The sequence below is a fragment of the Pinus tabuliformis genome, chromosome X (genome assembly GCF_031772625.1).
Source record: "Pinus tabuliformis cultivar Carrire ecotype Pingquan chromosome X, CPIR1, whole genome shotgun sequence".
NCBI classification, from domain to species: Eukaryota; Viridiplantae; Streptophyta; class Pinopsida; order Pinales; family Pinaceae; genus Pinus; species Pinus tabuliformis.
Window position 1 is genome coordinate 1065966345 of NC_142308.1, and position 5779 is coordinate 1065972123.

Consider the following 5779-nt stretch of genomic DNA (forward strand, 5'->3'; position numbering starts at 1 on the left):
ATCGACAAATAGGGATTTAAATACCATGGATCGGAGAAACAATCAAAGTGAAAGTGAGACGATATTCCATTGTAAAGATATGTGAGTTATATCATTTGTGAGAAAAATGTTGACGTGGATAAATACAAAAGTCACATTCATTATTTTTAATCTGAACTTTCAAATATCCAATAAATATGAAAATATGTACCAAAGTCGTGAACTTTACAGAAATGGAATCTAATCCACAAATGAATTACGGCGGTTGATCATGAGTCAGGGTTCGCTTACATAATAATCATTGATTGCATCGCAGGAGAGAGACAACTGCTAATAATCATTGATTGCATCGCAGGAGAGAGACAACTACTAGTAAGTTATTGACGGGATTGTTACGTACAAAATTATTCCACAGACAAATGTCGAAAAAATCGCAATGTCCTTATTCGCTGCTGTTCACTGACGCGTTCGTAATAAAGGTATAGGAACAGTTTTAGGTGAAGAATATGAATATGGGCGAGATTATTTTGTAAATAGATTTTAAAGATTAAAAATTAAAAACAAAAATTAATCATGAAATTTATTTTGATATTGTTTATATCTTCTTACACTATCAACATAAAAATAAAAAAATATTACAACAATTCAAAATTTTTTATATCTATAACAGAACATAATATATACAAATATTTTATTGAATATATGGTTTTGTGTTTTCCATATTAAAAATAAACGAACATACAATTTTATCTCCTGACTTCCCTATTGACAAGATACTTAATAACAGGAACTAAACCAATCAAGTTGTTTATCTTTACCACATTTAATTATTTTTTCACGTTTATTTGATGCAAAAATAACAATGGCTACATAGTAGCTAAGTACCTTCGGGTTAGCTTAAATATAGCTTAATGAAACAAAACAATAATAAAGATAAAAATTTTATCACAAAAATAAAAACAACTAATAAAATATTATATTTTTAATGTATCACCAAAAAATTAAGAAATATAACTCACTGATATTGTTTAAATTAAAATACATATATCTATATATATGTTTTATTTTTATTAATATATATATATATATATATATATATAATTGTAAAATATAATTTTAATATAATAATAAATCACTTTAAATTGAAAATATTATGAAAAAATTATAATTCATAAAAATAGAAATAATAAAAAAAATTCAAGCATTACAATTTTAGTAGCAATGCTAATACTTATGCTTAACACTATAGACTCTTCCAATATGTTTATCCTTAACACCGTGGCTTTTTTGACAATGAAGTCTTTGTATAAAGTTTTTTTTCTCAAATTGATTTATTTACATGCGGTGGCAAATTAAACTCAAAAATTTAAACTCAAAAATTTATCTGCGGGCTAAATGAACAGGGCCTGACCCTAAGATTGTCCAGAAAATTTTACCCAGAATTTCCTTATTAGAGAGATACAAACTCAACCAACTTAACTAACCTAGTCTTTGTATAAAGTTAATCGTAACCATGAAATAGATCACTTGTAGAGATTGGTAGATTTGGCGGCACTTTGTTTTCTTTTGCGTAGTCGATGGACTAAGATTTTATCCAATCACAATGCAATTTTAAGATCTTTCTTACTTAAACAAACCCCATTCACAATTTCAAGCAATAATATACTCAATTTGATTTTAAAGACGTCTTTGGAGACCGTTACAATGGATTTTAAAGATGTCTTTGGAGGCCGTTACAATGGATAGAGGCGAAGTCGCTCTCTCCAAATCCACCTACTCGCAATCAAAATATCTTTGATACTCAGTTTGGAAAGGGCTAAAAAGTTTATTATTGGGTATTAAATGTTTGTTTAGCTGCAAGTTCGATAGTCATATAAAACAGACGAGTGGGGTATTTTCCGAACACTCCGTCTTTACTGAAAGCTATAACTATCAAACTTACAACTAAACGAACATTTAATACCCGATAGCAACCTCATTAACCCTTGCCAATAAACTCTACCTCTCATAACTCCTCTGGGAAAAATATGACATGACAATCACTGTTGCCATAAAAAAGAAAGAAAACATGCTCAGGAGGCAGCGTAGCCATAGGTTCTTACAAATTTGTTCCATTAAAAGGAAAGAAAAAAGATAGAAAATATAGTTATTGTGTCAGTTGTTCATGACATGTTGTATATGGACTGCAACATTTCCAACACTTGTCTCATGGATGGCCGCTGATTTGGCAGGCTGCTTGTACACATTAACCCAATTCGCAACATACACAGCATTTGCTCTCTACAACGACTACTACCATCTTCAGCTTGTAGAATTCGGCAGTCCAATATCCCCTGCTCCTCCTCTTGCTGCAGGACCACTTCCCACTCCTCCCGCTCTCTGCTCATTATTTTGCTACGGATCCATCCCACGATGTCAAGACTTACTCCATATTCCACTTCGCCTGTCGCTCTCTTTCCAGTTACAAGCTCCAGAATCACCACCCCAAAGCTGTATACATCACTCTTTTCGTTCACCTTCAAACCCATGCAGTACTCTGCACATCAATACCAATACCAATACTTATATTGTTTGATCAATGAATATTACTTATATTACTTGAATTGCATCTAAGAAGACAAACTTGGTTTTTCGGAATAGCACACTATACTTTACCTGGAGCAATGTAACCATGAGAACCGGTGAAACCAGAAATTGTCAAACCATCCCCTCCACACTCTAACGGATGATGATGAGGTAATATTCTCCTTGCTACACCAAAATCGGCAATCTTGGCTCCAAACTCTGAGTCCAGCAATATATTACTCGATTTCACATCTCTATGCAATATTGGAGGACTACAATTATTGTGCAAATAGAACAGCCCACGAGCTACACCAACTACAATCTTTTGTCGCACTGGCCACTCCAATAGTGCGCCCATGGATTCTGATCCTCCATGAAGGCACTCGAACAGACTTCCATTTTGCATGTACTCAAATACCAATAACTTGAAATCCGATTCTGCATTTGTGATACAACACAGGAGCTTTAAGATGTTGGCATGTCTGATCAAACCCAGGGTCTCAACCTCTGCTTCAAATTCTTTTTTGTTTTTCATAATCTTCTTCACAGCCACCTCCTGCCCGTTCCGCAGAGTGACCTTGTACACTTTTCCAGACCCTCCAGACCCAATCACATTCTCCTCCGTCAACTGCTAGAGGATGTATCCCTCTCTCAGTTCCAAGCCATAGTGAAAATATGTCACTTCCCATCCCAACGTTGAGCTGGTTGGCTTTCCCACAAACAAAGTTCTCACTCTACTATTGTTAATGAAACACAAAAACAATATAATTGCCATTGCTATTGAGACTAAAAATATAGGCAAATAATGATGAAAATCTCTCTTCTTTGAAGAACATAATCTTAACCTGTACTGGAAAGCCCGATCACCACATAGGTCTGGATTGCCAAGAAAGCGATCTTTATAGGCCATACCCTGGAAAATGTTTGGAATAGAGCCTGACAAGTGGTTACCAGATACATTGAATGTGCATATTTGCCCCAATTCAGGAGGAATTCCCCCCACAAGTAGATTGTTTGACAGGTCTAGAATGTGTAAATTTGACACGGAGCCTAACCATGCTGGAATTTCCCCCTTTAACCGGTTGTTGGCCAGATTGAGTATAGTTAGCTGTCCCAACGAGATTTTCCCTTTTGGCATTTCCCCAGACAGAAAATTGTGGTCAAGCTCGATGCTATTCACTGAAGGCAAGCGGAAAAGCTCCTCAGGAAGAGGCCCCTGCAGTTTGTTATTGCTTGCGCTAAAGTTAACGAGATTCCTCAGCTGCCCGATATGTGGCGGAATGATTCCACTGAACCGATTGTTGGCCATTTCTAACCTTTGCAGCTCCTTTGCTCCACCAATCTCTACAGGAATGTGGCCTTCAAACTTATTTGTATAAATCATCAACTGTACAAGTATTTGAGAGCTCCATAACGCCAAAGGAACCTCGCCACTTAGCTGATTTTGATAGAGTTGGACGAATAGCAGACTGCTACTGCAAGCGTCTAAGGACTCCAAGCTCCCAGTGAAATTGTTTGAGAATATAGCCAAACCATAAAGATTTCTTCCCTTGCACAGGTTTCTAGGCAGAGGGCCACTGAGATTATTTTCTGAAACATCAAGAAGCCAAATAGGAGAATGTGTGCCCAAATCCCGTGGCAACAACCCGGTAAGCTTGTTACTTGAAAGATTCAAGCTTGTCAAGTTAGCGAGCATTCCTAGCTGTGCAGGGACAAACCCCGTGAGGCTGTTCTCCCACAAAGCGAGGTTACCCAAATGACTCAGATTTCCAATTGTTTCAGGAATCCTTCCATTCAGCTGATTACTTGAAAAGTCCAGAAAACGTATGCTGCTTAGCTGGCCAATATTGTGCGGTATTTGTCCCGACAGCTGGTTTTTCCAAAGATGCAGTTCTCTCATCTTGGTCAACCTCATCAAACTGGCAGGGATATTACCCCACAAATGATTCTCAGAAAGATCCAAGCTCTCCAGCTCCGTTAAATTACCCAACGAAGAAGGGATTTTCCCTTCCAGACTGCAGTTTTTCAGCCATAGCTGCAGCAGGTGCGTCAAATTGCCAAGAACAGCAGGAATTGATCCAGTCAAGTGATTATTAGTTAGAGACAGTTTCTCCAATTTGGGTAACATGCCGAAGCCTTGAGGAATATCTCCAGAGAAGTTGTTATCGTCCAAGTACAAATTGCGCAACTCACCCAATTCATGGATGTGATGCGGCAACTTTCCGCCGAACAGGTTGGATGACAAATCCAACGTCTTCAAATGCTTGCAAGCCAACAGTCCATCGGGAAATGGACCTTCGAAATGGTTGGATTACAGTATCAAATCCATCAGATTTTGAAGGGCGCATATAGCAGAAGTCAAGCGACCTGTAATGAAAGTGTTAGAGAGATTAACTTTAGTAACGACACTGAATGGAATATTACAAAATACTCCGATCCAACCACACGGATTTTCATCAGAGGAATTCCAGTTGCTCAAAACATTATGTTTGTCAGTTCAATCCCTCTCTTTTATGCGAATGAGTATTTTTCCATCGTCAGAGATGGCATTGCATTGAAGTACAAGTAGGCAGAGAGTGAAGAAGAGGAGGAGAGCTCTCAGCAATTTGGACTGGAAGGAGGGGAAAAAGCTTGAGCGAGCCATGGCTGCTTGGTATTTCGGCGAGGTTTGGCTTCTTTTTACATTCTATATATATATATTTTGTCGTATTATAAAAAAATTACATTTTCGGATACTCAGTGGATGTTTGGCATGCCATGATACAGAATTAATCGCCATGAAAACAATAAATCTATCTTGACTGGTCTTGACTTTTCTATGGAGTTGTACAGTTATTGAATTACAGTGACTAGTCATGGTCAAACAAATTATTTCCACAAAGACCATTGTGAAAAATTTCTCTCTTTGTGACTTTTCTCTGGAGTTGTACAGTTATTGAATTACAGTGACTAGTCATGGTCAAACAAATTATTTCCACAAAGACCATTGTGAAAAATTTCTCTCTTTGTGGAAAAAGTGTTTACTAGTCTTGATTTGGTTTTATAAATATTTTAATGTTTTCCTCGTTCAATGTTTTTATAGGAAATAAATGAATAACCTTATCTACATAAACAAATTATTATAATAAAATATTTTCAAGACATTTGAGTGTTGTGCTAACTCAATGTTTTATAAGAGATAAGAATAGTTTATTCACTTTATGGATAAATTATTATAATAAAACAAATATTTTAA

At 36.4% G+C, this 5779-nt stretch overlaps 1 pseudogene; it reads right to left on the minus strand.

The window, feature by feature from the left end:
* Positions 1–2141: 2141 nt before the first annotated feature.
* Positions 2142–5188, minus strand: LOC149143500 (uncharacterized; annotated as a pseudogene).
* Between the last annotated feature and the right edge of the window lie 591 nt (positions 5189–5779).